Source organism: Prorops nasuta, unplaced genomic scaffold (genome assembly GCF_024137725.1).
Source record: "Prorops nasuta isolate Cenicafe-Biocafe unplaced genomic scaffold, Cenicafe_Pnas_1.2 PNAS00003, whole genome shotgun sequence".
Taxonomy (NCBI): Eukaryota; Metazoa; Arthropoda; class Insecta; order Hymenoptera; family Bethylidae; genus Prorops; species Prorops nasuta.
In genome coordinates this window covers 12,022,451-12,044,776 of record NW_027116800.1, presented here as the reverse complement: position 1 = coordinate 12,044,776, position 22,326 = coordinate 12,022,451, and the positions used below count along the sequence as shown (strand labels likewise).

General features: G+C 38.5%; 1 protein-coding gene across 3 annotated transcripts in view; it reads right to left on the bottom strand.

Annotated features, from left to right (window-relative positions):
• Positions 1-22,326, bottom strand: part of LOC136772160 (transmembrane and immunoglobulin domain-containing protein 1-like) — an 81,373-nt gene that overhangs the window by 41,572 nt on the left and 17,475 nt on the right. The window lies entirely within an intron of this gene.

The window sequence follows — 22,326 nt, the reverse complement described above, 5'->3', positions numbered from 1 at the left end:
GGAAAATATAGCAACTAGGCCATGACGTCTACTTGCAAATACTGAGCATTCAGCTAAATCGTACTACTTAATATTTCTTAAACGGTGAATTCTAAAGATCGCTCCTTATTTAGTAAACATCGCATGGCAGCGACGGCTTAAGGTATGTACTTTCCAACTTGAGTTTCTGCTTCGTAATATTTATTCTGATTACCACTCCAATCTCATGTTACTCGAAACGTGCAAAAACTTCTAAATGTATGTGGAGAATGAGAAAGAAAACTAGAGCTATTATATAGAGTGTGAGAGAAGGAGGGAAAGGTTGGAATAATTGAGAAAATTTTTATCGACTTGATAACTTTATTCACCGACAAACACGATGTTCCAGAGTAACCAAATACAGTTAAAAAAAGAAATGCTGCACAAACATATATACAAGTATAAGTGGCGTATATCTGCATCAATTTAGCAAGAAGAAATGGAAGAGAAAGAGATTTGAAAAGAGGGAAAAGGGAAAACGGAGGAGATACAAGAGACGCGCGTGTGAAATTTTTTACTTTAATTAATATTATTGGATTATCGAGCATGTCAAATGTTGCAGCAGTGAAATTGTTAGATCGATCGTGGAACGCGTCGCACGTGCCGTTCTTTTTTCTTTTATCCTGCAAGCCGAGCCTTTTATTTCAAGCAATTTCGAGCCCTGGCTGCTTTTGATGTCTGCAGTGTGCGCAAAATGAGCCGACACTCGCTCTCCCTCCGTGTGTTTCGATGGCATTCGAGTGGCACAGCCATGCTTTTTTTAACGTATTTTGCATGAGTCGCATATCGGATTCTATCCACCGTCCTATCTTGTCCCGTTCTGTCCCGGTCTGTTATCTGCCGCTCTGCCTACCTCTTCTCCTGTCCTCCCTGGTCCTGGTCCACCTCTCTCTCTCTCTCTCTCTCTCTCTCTCTTTCTCTCTCCACTCCACTCCACTCCACTCGAGTTGTGCCCTACTCTAACCCGCAGCACACATTCCCTCCTGTCACCCCCATACCATTTAAATTTCAAAATTCGTTAAAATCCCAAAATAACTCCTCGTAATAATCTCATTTTGATCCCTAACTTTTTAATTTTCCGCTCGGGATACAATTGTCCGTTACTATTCGATCCGACGAAACATTAATTAATGTTTCAAACCTTCATTAAGCCAGCCCGAGCCCCTGCACACATTATTAATCCAGCTTTTACAAGTTCGACAGTGAATTTTTCATAGAGCATAATTTATATTTACACTATTTTATTTTTCATTAATCTACTCACCCAATTATTCATCTGTATAGTTCAACTATGTAGTTCCGCCAATATAAAGACTCAGCTTGCTCGATCGATCATTTTTCGTTCGATAACTAGACGCATTTGTTTCTCGAGAAATCACAATAGCGGATTGAATTTTAATAACGTATATGTATTACAATTATTACAATAGGCTGTGAGCTTGTAGATTAATTTTATTTTTACAAAAACTTGGACAAAAAGTCTTTGATTCGGAGATTTATCGGTCGACCGATCCACGGATTTTATAGCACGGCCCATAGAGTATACAGGGTATAGAAAATTTGTTACCATTTCAAACACTTATCGCGATAATGCTTTGGTTTAAGCGGTCATGACGTTACTCCGTTCCCCCAGCTATTTTTTCGTTTTGTTTTTTTTAGGCTTTTTTTCGTTCACCGACACGTTGTCCGCTGCACATCGTTTTCCGTGCAACAAGACCCATCCGACGCAGCTGGTGCATTGTGCCATTCTTTATTCGTTAACGGGAAGTGTTACGCACAGCACAGCATACCGCGTGCTTATATGTATTCTTCGTATGCACAATAAAACCACTGCCAAGCCAATTCCTTGACCCATGCACTCAGAATTTCTTTTTGCAGCCAACTTTCTCCAATAGCTATATGTATAAACGGCCGATCTCGATCCATTCATCGAAGAAAGTATAACTGTAATTGCTGCTTCAAGTGGTACCGGCACGGTCGCCCGATCGCCCGGTCGTCAATAACACCGCGCGCTGATCGTTAAAATAACGCGTCGGCCTTTATTAATTTGTAACTACTTGAATAAAGAAGGAGCAGCGTTCGGACGTTATTCCGCGTCGAAACGGGTTTCTCTGTAAAAAGTCACGGAAACGAGGTAGGAAATATCGTTACTCGTTGGTGCCACGTAATTGTACAATAGCTTTTATCGGGTGTCGTTACTGCTTTATTATTCGTAATGTCGTTCTACGATTATTCGCATTTGTAATAACGTCAATATTTTCCAGAGACGGCTCATTTTTCTCTTTTTCTTTTTTTTTTTTTTTTCGTTGATTTTCAAACAAATTTTTCAGATTCGGTTATGTCGCATTAGGATGGAAATGATGTATAGCAGTGGTCCGCTGAAAAGCCAAGTACGCAATGGGTAGGACGCAAATTGATAATTATTTGCGTTAATGCTGGCAGGCGGAATGAACGGGCCATATAGTATATATATCGCATGATCGCCGATAGAACGCGGCATGAATGGTTAATCAGCGGCATTGGAAAATAAATAGCCTGCGAGCGTTTTGGTCAATTTAGTCTGATCTCTTGAAATACGCGCTCGGTCTCCGCAACGCTCTTCTCCCTTTTGAGTGACGTTAGTTTCAATTAAACAAATGGATCGTAGTATTCGTAGCATCCAGGGCCGCGAGTGCCGCGAGAGCGCTCGAATCCTTGCCTCGCCGAGCTTATATTCAACTGGCCCGTTATTTGCGCAAAGCGTTTTATTTTTCCCTTATCTACGCGCGCGAGCACGCGTAGGCCAGAGGTCCTTCTATGCCTTGGGTAATATCAAAAATTTTACGACTGCGTTAGGATATGCATGCATCACTCGCAAGAAAATTCCAGTAAAAGTAATATGATAACATTCCAGACTGCTGTGTAAAGTCAAGCATTAAATAAAAAACGAATTTACTGAAATTGAATAATTAGTTTTTCAGGGAGGAAAAAGTACCAGGTATAACTCAGTGGTAAAAATGGAATAGTCGAACTAGGTGAGGGGGGTGGGGGGGGGGGGGGGGGGAGATAAATAGCAAGGAGGGAAATGGGGTAAAAATAGGCGGTGTGTATATGTAGAAGGGCATTGATGACGAGTGTAAAAACGATACGCGAATAAGTGAGAGAAAATCGAGGACGGTTTAGTGTGTGCGTTTACGCGAGGGTTTATATGTGAAGGTTCGAAGAAGGGAAAGGGGAGAAAGGAAAAAAGACTGAGATGAAAGGGGGGCGGAGAGGGGTGTAAAGGGGTGAAAAAGAAGCAGGTCTCGGTTTGCTTTGGGGAGTGGGGGGGATAAGGTTGGGTTATGCGGGAGAAAACGACACGCTATCAAGTTGGAACACTCCGACTTTTGCCAGTTGGTGGTGGTGATGAAGGGGTATATACCTGTAGAAAATACAGTGCATCATCAACAGATAAGCTGCTTACGCTGCCTCTTATAGCAGCAGCTCCCTTTGCGATTTCTACACACAGTCCCCGAACTCGCTCCCTATTCTCCTATTTTCTCCATGTCCTCGCAACCACTTTCACTCCCTTCATTTTTTCCCTCAATTACCAATGTATTCCCTTACCTACTTTAATCTCTGCTCTTTGTCGTAAGGCTAAACATCCCGAAAATTTATTTCGTTGACTGTACATGTGTATGTACATATATATATATATATATATATTCGAGTCTCCCCATCACCCCCTGCAGCTCTTTATCCTATATATATATATATATACTTTCTCCTCAACTATCATTTCCCTCTTTTTCTCAACCCTAACCTCTTAAATCTCCTTCTTACCAAGGCCCGCGTCTCTTTCATTAGCATTATTAACTTCCTTTCTTCAATCATTCACATTTTTTGTTCCCCTCTGATCCACCAAATTACTTTCCAACTTCCATGTAGCTTGAAACTTTCTATTATACCTTCTTTTCTCCTTCTCTCGCTTTCCTCGTCTTTTCTGTGCTTAAAAACCTGCTTCATTCCATTTAATTGTCATCAGTGTCAGCTTATAGGTTTGCTGGGAATTCGAAACTTTTAAACCATGAACAATTTACGTTTCTACTCTATACTATTTGCCAGACTTATTTGTCCATCCTATAAATCATCCTGAATTTGTCTGTGCTTTTTGCGTCTCTCTTCGCTTTACTCCTCATTCTTTTAAATCTTCTCGTGTTGCTTATTTTGCTTTTCATTGCTCTATTCCTCTCTTAACGTTACCTCTGTCACCTCTCGGTGCCAGGATTTAGCTCTCCTTGCAAAATATTGTCTTGGACATTTATGCGCTTTGTGTCATTATTCTTTCCTATTTTTCAGTTGGTTAAACTCAGTACAGGATACTCTCGAATCCTAAAAAACCTTGCAAACCTAAATACTTGCAAAGTTTTCAAAGTCCTCTGAAATGTTGCATTTCCTTATTGCAGTGAAGCAGAATAGGGGTTGAAAGGGTATACCCCGAGTCTCTGTATACGCAGCAAGTAAATGGTTTGGTACTATATACAGACAAGTTCATTAATGCTTTGAGCAGAGAGGAAGAATAATGATTGCACCATAACGATAAGTGAAATATCTACAGTGTAAATTATGGTGGTATGACAATTGCATCAATTACTCAAACGTAGTTAACTTTTTGTGTGCATGTTGTTTCTGTGACATAAGTAACAGAAACTAATTGCTATACGCGTATACTCTTATTCACATACTTAGTCGTTTCAGTTCGTGTTCATTGTTAATTTCTTACAAACTAATTATATTAATTAGAGTTTATAATTATATCTAATAAATACTTCAATACAGATGAGAATATAACTATTTCTTTATCTTTTGTTTTCCGTGTACTCCTATATATGTGCATCAGTAAACCCTGTATGCGCTGATAAGTTATAAAGTCGACTTTAAACCTGTTCGCTAACTATGATTCTTCAAAGGAGATGCTGCTGCACAGGTATAAATATATATACAGCATACACAGACACGTATGTTTGGCAGTGTTATTCTTGAGATTGTTGGCTATTCCGTGAAATCGTGGATATATGCAAACATACGTTTCAGCCTTCGCTCGTAGGAGATCACTTTCGTATTCTTGAAAGCGACGAGTGGTATAAAAGTTTTCAAGTTTTAGCCTGTTCCGTTTCGAAGCAAACTTTGTTGTCAGAAACCGGTAAAAATGAAACGAAACGAAACGAATAGGAAAGAGAGGAGAGGAGAGGAAAGGCAAAGAAGGAATATGATAGGATAAGATGAGATGGGAAAAGAACGAAACGGGATGAGAGATTTATTACCCGTGTATACCTATTTGAATCAGAGGCGAGATACACGTTATACTAGCTGCACATGATAAACAGCGAAGAAGACACGTATTTCGTAAGAAGAGTTATGTGGATACATATGGAAACCGTTAGAGTACTCTAAAAGTCTGGGACGAATGTAACTTTAGAAAAATTCTACTCAATTTCACGTAATCAAATTTTCCGTCCCAATTCGCCCTGTGCCTTATATTTTGATTCTCATTTAATTCTATTCGGTTCAATCATTCTTGAGATCTCACACATGGGCATCACTCTCAATCTCAACGAGTCTGCACATATACACATACTACCGAATACTATTTTTTTCGCTCATTATATAGAGTTTCGACTAATTTACGTATTTCATCAATTTCAACGTCCAAGTTTATACTTATATTTCCAGTCGTTAGCATTTTTTCACCCTGAGCGATAACCAAAGGACAGTTAAATGAATAATGGGAATGTAAATTTCGACGGGTAATATGATAGAAAGATACAAAATTGTATTTTAACGGTACTTGAAAATTATAAAGGTAAAGTAGCATTATTCCAGTTACAGTTTACTTTGCGATGCTCGTAAAGCGTGAATTTAATGGCTATTGAGGCATTTGCGCCAGCTTATTAGTATTAAAAGTGGAAGAAAGCTGTGAAAATTAAAGTCATCTCAAAAGGATAGTAATTCAAGGGAAATAAATATTTAATGAAATAAATTCTACTCAGAGCCATGTTACCTGGTCAGTATTTTGACCCCAATTAACTTGGCCACAATCGATGACCTACTTCTGCTGCACAGCGTCAATTGTACGAGTTAATTAAAACTAGCAAGACTACCGCATTTTGGGATTATATCGTTGCACGTACATTTCCTGAAATGCGCCAAATCTGATTTGCGAGCAGCGATGAAACGAGAAAAATCTTTTGGCCTTTTCTCTCCTCACATTCAGTCAAATCCTCATCAGTTTGATAATAATGGGATATCTATTGTTCCTGTATCAATGAAACTGACACGTGTATATATGTCTTGTATACAGAATATAGGTACATGCTTTTAGACTCGTTCGTTAAAGTTATATATCTTTATTACTATTCAGTGTGCACAATTACTTAAGAATCTGTATATTAATCATAAAGCAGTCGCTTTTCAATGAAAAATTCATTCACCAGCTGAAGTAATATTCGATTCAAAAATATGGTAATGAAATTTTCATGCTCGTATTGATCTTGTCTCGACGTTATCCCTTCTTATACAAATTTAGTATTCGTGTCACAATAAAATATTAATTTCAATCATTGCCAGCAATAATCATGAAAACGACTAATCTGATATTTGGATAATATCAGTGCTAATACGATGTTTTGAATGATTTCATAAACACCCAGGGGCTTATTCCGTACTTGGAATATCTGATCTGAATTCTCGAGTGCGAAGCGCTACTACCTGAATATCTATCTGTTTATTGAATGTACGCGTATCCTCCCTCTCTACCTCTTCAAGCACGTAAATGCATATACATATTTGCACGTATATGTATGGGTATATATACATATCGGTAAGCTCGCGCGCGTGCGTTCGCGCTTGTATGTATGTACGTAAATGCATAGTTATTTGCGAAGTCTGCTATTTCACTGCATCCTGCTTTCTGAAAAGTATAAGCTCAACTGGTATATGGTAATGGTATTAGGAGGAGGAGGAGGGTGAAAGACAGAAATAGAGAGGGTAAGAGAGGGGGCGTGGGGATAGAGATGCCATGCAGAGATATAGAACAAGTGACAAAACTGTAAAAGACCCAAATATAGATTATACTGTGATATATGTGTATAGAACGAGCTTGAGAATACTAGAGTAGAAAGAGAATGACGGTTGAGACAGTGAGAAGTAAGGCAAAGTAAGGTATAAGGTAAACTAAGAGGTAAGGGGATGTGCCTGTTTGCTAATTACTCGACGTCGGCACATTTGCATCCACGTTCGCGCCAGTATTCGGCTGGTAGCGTTAACCTTCTCATTAAACGTAATTGTTTGCAATAATTTGATGCTACCTGTCTCTCTCGAGTACTCCTCCTTCTCTCTCTCTGGTACCATAGAAGCTCGACGTTTCCCACTACTAAGCTAAGTCATCGTTCGTTCCCGAGTCATCTGTTAGATACACTCCGAATTCGTAGGATATTACGGAAATTTGCTATTCACCTTTCTCATCGAAATCTACAATGCTTCTTAACTGTCTCAACGAACCCAAAGGACAGAAGAGACGAGAGATGAGAATTATTCGGCCTGTTTCCAGACTGATTTCTCTCTCTCTCTCTCTCTGAATACTCTCCTCTTAAAAAGGACTTTCCGGAAACTCGTGTGGTGGGCATACCATAATACAGCAAGAGCCTTCCAACCATTTGACTCGCCATTTTGAGAAAGACTATATACAGGTTGAAACAATCAGTATAGGTACTACTCTCGAGAAGGGAGCTATTGTATAAATTTATTCCGTCCACTCTACCATACAGTATATATCCTCTTTCTTATTTATCCCAGCGTGAAAATAAATGCTAAGTAGCACGGCATAGGATCTGGTATGATCTGGAAGCAATCGCTATTACGGATTTGAGGCTGGGGAGAAAAAAAGAAAAAGATTAACCGAACACGATAGGGTGTACTAATGAAGGGATTAGGGATGAGAAAAACGTGGCGTTAGGAATGGATCGTAGTTAGTGTCGTTCTGCTAGAACTGACAAAAGTAAGAGGCATGGTAGCCGGGGGATTATTATCAGAAGAGTAGCTTCGCTAAGCGTTCGTTGGTGGTGGGTGTTGAGGGTGTCGGAGAGCTGGAGTCTGGGAATGGGGTGGGGGGTGTGAGGGAGGCGAGGGCCAAGAGGACGATGGGAGGTAGGGAGGGAGGAATGGTGGTGGTAGTGGGTGGGCTGAAGATGGGTGCTCGGGGATAGCGTAATGCGTCCGCTGAGAGCCGAGAGAACTGAGAACCGAAAGCGAGTAGGGCCGAGCTCTCGCGCGCTACTATGCATTGCAGATTAGTTGGGAGCTTCCCATTTTCATCTCCGTCCTCCTCTCTCCCTTCTCACTCTTCATGCCTCACTACCCCTTCCTCATCGTGTACCACTCTCGTAACACAGAATCGCTCTCCCTTTCGTCGGACCATCCAATTTGTCCTTCGCTTTAGGATAAGTGAAAATTTTACGGCTTCTAGCTATGCCGCTGTGTATAAATTTTATTTCCTTATCAAAAAACCCGATATACCAACAATTCATATCGTCCCTTCGCTTATTCTTCTACATGCTCTTTCTTCTCGCATTCTCAACCTCAGTTTCAACCTACAATGCGATTTCTCTGCAAACGCACGTGCCGCGGTTTACCCGCACGCTTTATGCTATGGTTCTTTTTCTAAATATCAGAGATTAACTATTTTCTCGTCGTAAACTGTTGCAGGATAAATCTGGGTTTTTTGCAAGAGAGATAATTAATAATAGATAGATATTTGATCAAGTTCGATCATAATGCTTTACGACTAACGTTTTAATGAAATCGATGAGGCTGGAGGCGAAAAACGAAAGACCCGAGGCAGAGAGCCAATTAAAATTTTTTAGACGAGGTGAGAAGAGTTTTTAACGAGAGTGTTTCCACTTTTCGCACTGTATCTATCATCGTTAAGGGACGCTGCAGTTCGCCTTAATTGCTTTTTAATTTAATTCAATACTGGCTGCTATCGTACGCTAATAAAGCTCCCAGTGTGATCAGCCTGATCATTAGAGCAAAACGTTGTCAAAATTTTGACTGGAACTTTTGAAAAAAAAAAAAACAAACAAAAAGAGAGAGGGATGAATTATATTTGCCTTCCCTCTTTCACTTGCTTCATACCAACTTTTAACGAGATTATTATTTCACGGTTAAGAGCGAGCTCGTTAAAGCAACGATAAATAGTCAAATCAATTGGTCAGACCTATGAAGATAAAAATATTATGTCACTATTTTATAATCACTGTTCGGATGCTGTGATTAAATAAACTACTATAAACTGAATGTGCTTTATCTTCATTTCTGAAATAAATTTCTAGGTAAAGGTAAATCTTTCTCGTTGGTCAGCTTGAAGGTAATTCTTAGTGTAGCACATAAATTTGCGTTGTATTGCAACTGAGGTAAGCAAAATTGTATTAAGCCACAACCATATTCATCAAAATTTCCCTACGAACGTAATATGAGGAGCAATATAATAGGGAATGAGACATTTACTATATTTTAGAGATAGTACGTATTATAAAAAATTGTCCTATAAACCACAACTCTCTCGAATCTTCCACGGTTTGCCTCCTATAACTACGCCTCAGCACCGAAGGAAGACATTGAATGAAATTTATCCAACGAGCATCCTTTATTTCGTCAAGTTACAATAGTTACCGTTTCCATTAAAACTTTACCAAGTTTCATAATCGAAAACACAATACGTGCAGTCAAATGACGTTAAATATTTTAACAAACTTTATAAATTACTGGGGAAAGCCATGCTTATCATCATGATTGTAAATAATATCGATGTAATCGACTGTGTGTGTGTGTGTGTGTGTATGTGAAGGAAAAATGTTACGTATATTTATATACGTAGATAAGGGGAAGGTGATAGGGGGGTTTGAAAACTTTCATGGTTATTTAAATAGACACCTTTGGATGATTGTACTATACGAATAAAAAGGTATATTCGCGCGCGTGTCTTTTATTCGAATAGAAAAAAGAGCAGAGGGAGAAAATACATGGGGAAACAAATGCAACAAGGTCATGACGTAATAATGCACTGTAGTATACGCTGGTATCTGGCACTAAAATACCTGTGGATGATACTCAAACGGTTTGCACTATTTTCATTGATTTATTTTCATAAAATGTAAATTATTTTCCTCTTATCGCAGTTTAATTTGAGATCGAAGGGACAAGAAGAGTACGCGGAATATTGTATATTTTTAGACTTTACCGAATTCAGTTTTCCTGACATTTCAAATGCATAGGCATCGATATCCCGCTCTCGATGATTTCTATATATCTATAATATTTTTCTACAGAGACAGCTATGAAAAGGAAGTTTTTTAGCTGTTCCATCCAATATCTAGATTACCATACTGTCTTTATATGGCATACGATATTACCAAGTTGTATAATGTATTGGTAGGAAACCCCCAGTTATGTGTATCGTCGTAGGTATTTGTGTATACCACATATATACGTATAGGTTTATAGTAAAGGTACAGTTTCCAGTATTATGAAAGCGAACGGAAGGGTATCCTCCAACGTGCAATCATTCAGCTAATATAATGTTTACGCCCAGTTACTCGCACAAATAAACCCTTCTATTTTCCCTAGAACTTTGATCTTTTCGGAAAATTAGACTTGGAGGGATGATCTGGTAGATTTTATTCGAATATGTTATTTATATAGAAAAAAAGGGAGAAAAAAAGAAATCCCAATGCAATTTATGAACATTTCTCTACAGTTATAGGACATGTGTGCTACCCTCTGTAATTAAAGTGTAAAACTCACATGGATTGCTCATTTGTGAGAGAGTATTGCGAGGGAAGAAAGGAGCTGTTTAAGAGAAGTCTCCGAGGGAGTAGCGTGATTCGATTAAAGCGTCCTTTTCTCGTAAAGTCTGGTACAGTTTTTCTTGTGAAATCGTTGCCTTTGGAAGCGGTCACTCTTCGCTTTGAGAAACTTTTCAATTACGCTGGCCATAGTTTCTGAGCATGAACACATGTATATATACATATAGCAGACTAGGAATGCCGCAGTGATCACTGCTGCTATTCCAGTTCTGAGTTAGGAAAGTGTAGTGGTGGGCAAGGATGCGTCCATATCTATAAATGGTTGATTGCACGTAAGTGGTCCACTATATACTATTTGGTCAACAAAAGGCTGAAGAGTTGAAAAGCGAAAAATCGTATCTTTGAAGAATCGGGATTAATGAGCGGATCGATAAATAGGATTTATGCGTTTGATAGAATAGCTTTTAGATAGCCGCGTTCTTTAAGAAAGATAGAGAAAGTGGGAGGGGGTAGCGGTGAGTTGGAAGAAGATTAAATGCCCGTGGATATTGCTTGCCATGTTCTATCTATGGATTCAGTAGATACGTGATTCAGCCGATTATCGATGAAACTCGATTGGAATTTATATGTATCGAACTTTCAGTTCCTCGCGCAGCTGCACTTGCTCTTTTCCTTTTAAAGTCCCAAACTCCTCTATAATTAACGCGAACCTTTCTTCATTAAAAGCTGATTATCCGAAATGTCGAAACTGAGACTCCTGTATTATTTAGGTCCGTGGAAAATTATTGATTGCTTTCTGAATCTCTTCAAATGTTTCAAGAAGCTCGCGCTTTACAAGTATCTGTGTAAAAGTATAGCGCTCGTTCAGCTTGTCGATTAACGATCAAAAATCCTGGTATACCTACATACACTCGCGGAAACGCTATTGTTTCGTGCACGAGATGCAATTATGAGAGTTCGGTTGCTTCGGGATAAGGCGAACGCGACAAAGCGAAGAGAAATGAGCAAACAGGAACCACTATATATAATCTCACTGTAAATGAAAAGTCTGAGGAGAAAATAAGGAAGGAAGTTTGACATTTTGCAATCCGTCAAAGTCGCCCCATTATCGGTCGGAGCAGATGCGTTGGGAAAATGTACACTGATGGGAAACGAACTCAAAGAAAAACACGAGGCTTCGAGCAACTTACCATCACAAGGAAATTGAAGAAAAAACGAAGGAGAAAAAGAAGAAGGATGAGGAACAAGAGTAATAACATATATATATATATATATATATACATTATACATATACCTATACGAAGACTTTGAAAAGAAGAAACGATAGTGACAGACACAAAGAGGATAACGGAGTAATATTATTGAATATTTGAGAAAATGTTCTCGAGGACCTTGAAGTATTAAAGTAATAAAATGAAAAGATTGAAATTTTGTGGAAAGTATTCATCATTAGGAGTGGATAAAGATAATTAAGTTCAATAAAAATTGATGATGCAGAGGAAATGAGAGAAAAGACGCCTCGTCTCTCTTCCTGAATAAAATGAGGAATGCTGTGCTATTGGTCAGCTTTTCTCGGTATAAGCAGAGCAATATATCACAAAGTACTCGAGAGATTGCTACGGCAACAAGATCGAGAGAGAAATAAAAAATTCCTCTAGCCGCAGGACTAGTTCACGTCCTTCCCCTCTTTATATTCTCACTCACTCACTCACTCTCCCTCTCTCTCATACTCTCGCAGAGACACACACAAACATGTACGCGTGCACCAACACTCCTTCCACACAATCCCCCTGTCTCGTCTTCACTGCACAACTACAATCCAACGCTACACCACATACAAGGGAATTACTCTCGCAGTGCTTATTCCGCTCTCCATTTTCGTGGAAAACTACACCACCGTGCCGATCAACTTTTTTCCCCTCTTGTTAGTAGTTGCATTCAGTAGTTCTCAGTTTTAAATCTTGTTAAGAGTTTTTACTTAAAAACGCCTTACACCCTACCGATCGATGTATGCGTTGGAAGCTCGGAAAATGGTAATTTCCTTTATTAGTGAAACTCGAGAAAGCAATTTTCATCGGGTCTCGAATTTTAATTAATGGAAAAAAAAAGTTTTAATTATTCCAATGTATTGTGCTGGAATTCAGTCTCCCGGAGGTACCATTTGGAGCGAAAGTATCCCTTATTTTTCCGTCGAGATTTTATAGCTTTTCACTTTTCGAGAGAACGATTCTGTCGGGACCGCGCGATGTGGTGGAAGATAATTCTGTTTCTCCTCCCCCTTTTATACTCATACTATACAGCTAATACTATATGCACGTTCTCTCTCTCTCTCTATATATATAGACGATGTCGTTGATGGGAGATGGAGAATCGGATGATTAACGATCGGTCACAGTCGAAAGCCAACATGCTCGGCGAATTATGACATTTCATCCTTGGGACGAGGTACCGGGCGTGTTTTCATGATAAAATAGTGCTTTTAATTTGGCCAGAATATTTATATCGCGCAGTAAAAGTGTCCCGCCTGTTTTATCGACCGACTACGGGAATATTATTCCGTCCGTGTGCGTTCTTCGTAAATAGCGAACAATTTACATTTCGCGTAATGCTCTCCGGCTAAACTCGGATTGCAGCTGTACTTGGAGTTGTACTTACAACGTATATACACTAGCAATTTATTTTACCCTACAGCCTTATTTTATCGAGCAATAATTTATCTAGAAGCAATAAAAAGACGAGCAGCGCACTTTAAACAAATTATCATTATCAGCGCTAGTATACACGAGAAAGCTATAGTATAGGTGTGTATAAGAAATCCAATGTCCTCGAGTGGCTATAGATCATTATTTTTGACGTCAAGTATTGCTAGAAAATTCATATAGGAAAGTATATATATATATATATATATATATATATATATATATATACATAAGCTGATACGCGGTAGCGGATCGTGGGAGCAAATCCGAGTAGAGCAGGGCAAACAGCCAAGGCTATATATGTGTGACGAGTGGGAGAGACTCGAAGTCTTAATGAAGAAAAGAGCTCTATGTTGAGAGAGATCGAATTTTTCTTATGTGCCAAAAGAGGTAAAGGATAGAATAAAAGGATTTTCCCTTCGCTACGTTGCCTGGTACGCGAGCGTGCGCTGGCGAGCGTCCCCTCTAGTGTGAGTAAAAGTAACATGCGCCATTTTGCAGATTCATTGGTGTGTAGGTGTGTCCTCGTGTGGATGACCGGACACGAGTGCGAAGAGAAATCTCACAGGAAGCGATGCTGCAGCTCCGAACGTGACATTCCAGTCGCGTTCAACTGGCACCTTGCCACGTGCTTTACGCGATTCCACCATCGTGCTTACAACGAGAGCTGCTCCTATTCCACGAGTTACAACTCGAGCTTGGAGCTTGGAGCCTGGAGCTTGGAGCCTCGAGGCTAGAAAAAGGAAATGAGGACTGGCAGTTACACCTGGAACTGGGTTACCATAATCGCCCTCGATATATCACTGCACCTCTTCGACGATTTATGCGACGCATTTTCCCCATAAACATTCATAGATATGGCTGTTGGCTTCCTTTCCATTATTATAATATGTAGGTAGATCGTAAATACCGTTTCGCATGCAGAGAGCACATTCTCAAATTCCCTACGTACCTTACCGTATCGTTTAATAGATCAACCTTGCGATAAATCAATATCGCCATCTCTTATTGCCTACCGGCTTAATAATCCTGTGAATCGTAATTATTATATGATATAATTAAAGGCGAGCAGATAATTAAAGCTGCTATACCTGTAACAACGTCTGACAACCTCGTTTGATAATATCTCGTTAATAATAATTAATTATATTCCTTTTGGTATAAGATCACAAATATATACATATATATATATATATATATGACAAAGAGAGAGAGAGAGAGAGAGAGAGAGTACTAAGAGAGTTCTCTGCGTGCTATTCTCGGATACTTGCGGGCTTGCGGCTACCATAATTGCTTGCATTTCCACCGTCATACATGCGCGTTTACCTTTACTCATTGTGCAGTCTTCGTTATCTCTTTACAACCCTCTGCCGCATCTTGTTACAAGACGTCTTCTTACATCTCCATCGTTATTCGTTGTCGTCAACAGAAATTGTGATTTTGTATTATGTTATGTCAAGCAAGAGTTAAGCGTTAATTAAGAAATTTTGTATATTCTCTTGTATGATTACTATTGTCTATTCTATACTATATATATAATGGAGAGAAGGTAGCAATATTTCTCAAACAATAGGCCATAGAACGTGAAATTGTTACCTTTGAGTAATATAGGAGTAGCTATATAGTTGCTTATAGTTCTTTTTTTTTATATTCAAAATCTGATCAAGCCTGACTGAAACTGGACATAAACGAAACACGTTCTTATTCGGTGAGGTAAAAAGATGGGGCCTCCCAGCAGTATAAGATGAAATCTAATCTGAGAGTTTTATTTAAGTGGCTCGTGCGCGCGCGATAAGGTAGACGAAGAGGGGGGATTGCAGGTTGGAGAAAGGAGGAAATTGTTGAAAACAGAAGAATGAAAAGAACGAAGGAAAGAGGTGAACACAGAGCAGTTACAATAAAGTCAGATTGAAGTAATCCTAAAGGAGCATGGAGTACCTGGAGGACATTTCCGTGGTCCGATCTGACTGCGCTCGGGAAGAGCTCGCGCGTGTCTCTTCTACTTGTACCCCCACCCCTTTTCCTCTGGCTTCTGCTACCTCAGCATCTCTCACACTACTAGAGAATCGCAAAGGAAACGGTGTATCACGAATAACGACCGCTTCAACTTATATTATGCATGCCATTTCCTACCATTTCCAGGATTCGACCTCTCCACGACTTGTTCTCGCTCGGACTTGCCTCTATAGCCATTCTTCTCACCAAAACCCATTCGAAAAAACAGGAAATCTATCGTTCAAACTCCTATTTCATCGAGCAACTTGTTACGCGTGTTTATTTATAATCTCACCCAAGTACAATCGAGTAAACCAGTAGAGTCATACGAGCTAGGTAACAATGTATTCTGGGCAAGTCTGCACGTTCTTTATATCTTCGAAAGGTGAAGAGTAGAAATTATTCTCATCGAGCCATGTCATCACTTCTACATTACAATTTCTGGGTATCCATTCCTATCTACAGTCCATGTGTAATAATTGAGTTTTTCCACAAATAAACTTTCATAAATTTCACCTTTGGATTTTGGCACTAGAGAAAATTTTGTGTTCAGCTCAGCTTTTACATTCGAAAATGATATAAGTCATATATACATTGTAACGCGCGATTTCTGGGAGAGGTTTTTTTCTTTGAAATAAATAAGCACATTCAACGTTTCCAACTAAGAATGCACAACTACTATATTGAACTCTTTGGTGCTTATTATACAAGATTCACACATAAACTATTTACAGTGGCTTCTATCGCCAGGGCCTCTCCCGACCGTCTTTAAGGGAAATATACAGTAGGCCATCGTCGCGAAACTTACAAATATTCTTTACACGCCGCTTCTACTAAGTGCTTTTCGACTCATTCGGGTTTATTCTAATTCTATTTCTTACAATTTTCTGGGCGCCAGGCCCGCTGTGGGCCACCCGAATGGCCTATTTTTCTACCGAAATACTTCTCTTTCTGTTTCCCGACTTAGCGATTCTATTTTCTCAGAGTCGCCCGAGTGCCGAACTCTGTTGCTAGCCAATACTACAATTCTTTCATTCTAGTTGCCGCTTAATTTCTACGTGTCACCTCCACGCATTGGCATACACTTGGCCGGAGACCGCATTAGCGAGATTAGGTTAATTCGCATACCTTATAATTCCCTGTTCTAAGCAAGCAACCATGTACTTTCCTGGCCAGGACGCACACACGTTTCTTACTTCTCCATCGACGCAGGTATTGGCTTCCAAAATTCTATACTGGATCGCGCTCCAGTTACGATCTCCCAAGCGATCGTCTTATCTGCCTTCTCTCCTGGTCGACTTATTCTTCCGGCGCTGGTACAGGCAAAGCGTCTTAGCTAGAAGATGCTCCTTCTATAGGATCTTGCAGGCAACACTACACACGTCTATTCCTTTACGCGGTTCTATCGGCAGTCCTCGCACCTACGTCTGTCGCTTTTGCCGGTTTTCTAGACATGACTGGGCCTCACCGCGTGCTTGCGGTGGCGCTGGGGTCTGTGCGAAAACTCTCACATACGACCAATCGTCCGCTAGGCGCGAAAATTCAGAATTCTTAACGTGGCAAAATCCCGTCTGGATTTGTCACGTTACAACATATAATGGTTTTATTTTACATATAGTAGTTTAACAATATATTTTGTCAGACCATGTCTATTATTGTCCATTTGATTGAAATTCCTTTCAAATCGGTATATATAATCATGAGGATACAAGCATCATGGCACACAGAAAAATTAAGCAAAACTTGAGCATTAAGATAAAAACGGACCAATCACAATTTAGCCATTGCTCAAATTTTCAACTGTGGTAGGTCCGTTTCCATCTTACTGCGCATAAGTCTTGCTTAAGTTTTTCTGTGTGGCATGACCATTAAGACGACGCCATATCTCATCCCAATGTAATGCTTTTTTGCCATGTGCGGTAAACTACGTGATGTATTGCAAAAATTAAACAATAGACCAATTCGATCTGTTCCCTATTACGTTAACTCTTACGTGGCGCACTATCTGAGTACAACATATAGATGGTATACTGGGGACACTGCATGGGTTTCTTGCCAATCCTTCCCCCCCCCCCCCCCCCCCAATAATTTCCGATGAAAACATATCGAGTTGAACTAATTAAGAAAATACTCGAGAGGTTTTAAAGATCTAAAATTCAGAATGGAATAGTCTTTTTAATAAGAGTTCGAATTATAATACCTACTCCTAAAATATTCCGAGAGATAAAAGATGTTACAACTATACTATTGGTAAGAATCAAATTAATCTTGGGGTTAGTTTGACTACCATGTACCATGTAAGGGTTAATAAATGTAACTGTTGGTAATTTATTTGTACGTAAAGCAAGAATACCAAGAAGAAGCTTATAAGTGATAATAAATAGGAAATTTCTATCATTAAAGTATTGATAAAATAAGGAATTAAAATTAACGGGAAAATGTATATTTGTAAAATGTGCTATCAGAACATTTATGTTATTTTATTAATTACAGAATAGTGCACTTAACCCACATGGGTGAGCTGAATTACTCAAAATTATATATTTAGTTTAGGAACAATTTTAAAGAAATATTTTTCTTGTTATACTCATATTTCAATTTTTAATCAAAACTTTATTTAAATATTATATGTACCAATTTTTTCATAACACGTATTTTATAACTACTGTTTATCAAATCTTAAAATATAAAGCAGCGTGCACGGCGTACATTTGATCCGGATTTGATTACACCATGTATCAATTTAATTGTGTCAAGTGTTGTATATATTTATTACACAATATTCACGTTTCAGATATTCCATCTATTTAATGACAAAATTTTATTAGCCGTTTTACTTCTATGTGTAAATCAACACAATTATAAATTTACATCTTCCTCTAATTATTACATGATGTTTACAAGAGAAAGAGAAAGAGAAGAGAGAGAGAGAGAGAGAGAGAGAGAGAGAGAGAGAGAGAGAGAGAGAGAGAAGTATGTTTTCTCTCTTCGAATGGATAAATAGCAGGGAATGGATTGTTAAACAGGAAAATTTTGTTTTGCATTTACTGATCCCTCAAGCTATATAATTATATGGATTACTTAATAATAATTCTCAACTGAGCAGGATCGCACGTATTAATAATTTGGTTAACGCGCAAGAGATTTGCAATTCGATGAATTATGCTAACATGTAGCTAGAGCTCTGGAGCGAGTGCCGGTTGAAAAACGAACGGTTAGCTGGAAGCATGCTCGTTTTAGTTTGTTAGCGTAATACCACGAATGAGAACGAAATGCTGGTTGGCTTATTCATTGCTGCAACGAATATAATTAAGCTGAGGCTAAATAATGGGTTCGGTAACACGGAAATTAGAAAAATTCTACAAGCTTGATCCAGCTTTCTGGTAAAAACCGAATTTCATTACTAATAATTCATCAAATTTGTCATTGCATTAATATTAATAAAGGTACTCTGTATATCTCGTTATGATGAATGTTAGTTTTAATTGTTGTCAAGTCTAAATATTCCAAAAGTCAATAACGAGCTGTAAGTTGATTAACATTATATTTTTATAGCTAACACGTTATCCAATAGCTGACTTTAGGATTCATAAAATATGTACTAAGCAAGGTATTTTTTCCCAATTAGCACACTTCAACATTTATTTAAAAAAGCATGTTTGATTACAAATTAGAGAGTACACTGATTGATTTACATTTCAGGTCAGTACGTCATCCTCTCGGCAGATTATTATTATAATATCGAAAGACAGCAGGATATTCTCTCCATGGATGTTATTAGGAATGGCGTTAAATAATGAAAAGGTGTCTAGACAATTTCTTGCACATATTTACCTAAGCATTATTTACGGTGTATGACTAGTACACATATATTTATATATATATATATATATATATATATATATATGATTCCCGTAGGCGACAGTTGTACGACGAATTATACAAGTCGAGAATACGCTCTCATTATTTATTAATATTACGTGTTTCCGACTATAGAATCATCTCCATTAATAAAAAATGTTTGTTGCACAAACATCGAGCGGGTATTTATTTGCAAAAAAACCATTTAGATCCAAGATTTTCTCGTGCGTATTGTAGCACAAATATAGCAAGTCTTCCGGTTCAATGAAACTCGATAAGATTCACGTAATTCTTCGAGTAGTACAAACGAGAATTTTCCTTGTACTATATTGAAAGAGGAAAGAAATAAAAGTTTTGCAACTTTTGTTAAATGATTCCTATATATTAATATATTTGAATTCGGTAAAAATAAAACGTTTTTTCAGGGAATCGACGTTGCTTTGTCCTTTAAAGTGGACCAAGTATATTTTGGAAAAATCCTGTTGATGGGTGGAATATATAGGCAATTGCTATAGTACCGAAAGTTTAGCAGTCGAGTATAAATACATAGGCACTATAAATTCTATGGAATGATGATATCTAAAGGGGAAGATCGTGATCCGAGTGGAAGTTTCGGTAAGTGGCCATTGAGCAGGGGGGGTAGAGAAAGGTAGAGGACGAATAATAAGAGAAGGGGGTGTAAGAGGGTGAGAGGGAGGTAGGATAGTATATAGTAAGTAGAAAAAGAAATGGAGAAATAGATTGAGAAAAAGAGGTTGTGTAGGATATAGGCATGAGCGCGTTATCATCATCGAAAGCTTCCGATGGTATTCGCTTGAGAGGCTTTATATTTTATGCATTCTCATAGATACAGCGAGCGGTTCGTATTAGAATAAACCGGATATCTAGGAAGCTTGGCTAGGGCGTGTGCGCGCGAGATGCGTTTACCGTTTGAAAGGCCCGTTGGGGGCCATTAGGGTCTCGGGCAGAGTTTCGTACGGACTTATTCGAATCAGAAGGTGAATGAAAGTATATACGTATGTCTTTAGCATACATGAAAGTTTCTTCGGATTAAATGCCAATGACATTTGAATAAAGGAGGGTTGCATAAACCGACAAATTAGCTATGTCGGCGATTTCGATGTCTGCCCGACTGCCTGCCTTCTCCTTTATCCTGCACTGATCCCTGCCAGAAACCAGAATCTAATTGAATTTCACCAAATACGCTAACTTTCTTATATTTTAATTAAATCTCTTTCTCCCTCCCTCCCTCTCTCTCTCTCTAATATTGTATATATATATATATATGTTTTCTCATCTTATAATGCTTTTACAACAAATTAATTATTCCTTTCAACAATTACAAGCAACAAATTTTATATGAAACTGCAGTAGAATTCGCATAACGCAAATTCTGTACGTTATTTCCTGTATATGCATGAAATTAAACCTGATTCTTTTTCCGTTAACTTAATTTAATACAATGAAACTTTATTAAATTCCTTTTTATTATTATTGAATTCTTGCTTTTGTGAACTTGAATGTAAAAACTTTGATATAGAATGATTTAATTAATGTGAAATAATTTAATAAATTCGTACTAAATTATTATTTGACACGATAGATTATTATCTCTCGTTTTCAAGCAGAGTCATAATTTTTGTTTTGCCGCAACTCTGGTGCACGAGGAAACTTTTGTAGGACAGTGCCTTTGTACATAAATATCATGAGGCATGGATACAGATAGAAAATTTTAATGAGTTTCCCGTCGAAAGTTTAATTACAGTGGGTACAACGCGGAGTTTCGTAATATCAATTTGATATGGCGCAATGTGCGCATTTATCACCGTAGTTAGAATGTTAGGAATTAATGAAATCGATGCTGTCAAACCTATCACGTTCGGTGGATGATCCCTCGTAGGATCAACTGTAGCTGTGCTGTGGCGCGACTGGGCATTACTGCAGCACTATAACAATACTACAAGAGAACGCTAGCAACTGCGACCTCTGCGAGGGCTGCAACACGGGGATGGGCAAAGAGAGAGACGCATGTATCTATGTGCATACGCGCATTCTTGTTAATGTACACGCGTTGGTATGCGTGGCTGTGATTGATAGATAATCCTACGAGCTGGCTCTCTCTTGCCCAGCAGGCTAACCATGGGCAATCCATGCACGAACTGCTACATACAGTATTTCCATGCGAATCTAACACATCTTCGAAATTCTCATGCAGAAATTTATGCGTTCGTTATTTATGATGATAATCGTCGTAAGCACTGATTAGTTATAATAAATTTACTGGTTTCGCACATTCTAGGGCCGGTGGACGTCGCGAAACATGACTCTGCGCAGTGTACAGCATTTTCATTTCTACTTTGAAATCGTGCCAAAGCGTGTCCAACATCGACCAACTTCCCACTTTCAACTACTCTTTTTTATCTGTTTACTTTCCTTTATCATTTCTTCCTTCCTACCAGTCATCCCAGATCCTGATAAAGGAAACTACGTCTAATCCTCCTGTGTAATAGACTTGATTTATTTATGAATAGTTGAAAACTCTGTTAACACCCTTTTCGTCCATAGTTAAATTAAACTATTTCAGTTACGACGGGTGGCTTCATTAATTAAACTGTTCCCGCTGACGATGGAACTTTTTGAATTTCTGCTAAAGGGCCATGGAGTGAAAACTAATCCTTAGAAAAATGTCAAATGGTAGATGGTATGTAAATTTCTTTTAGACACTTTATTTCCTAGCAAATTATTCGATTCATTCCAAAGTTTTGAAAACCCCTGCTAAAGTTGTTTCGAAAACAATTGCTAAAGTGCACTAGCTGCGTGGCACCTCACATTTGTAAGTGTTTATTATGCATTCTTTGTTTTTCCTACCTAAGAGAAACGCACAACTTTATCGTTTTTATGTAGAAACTTGCCATAATGGTTCGCAAAAA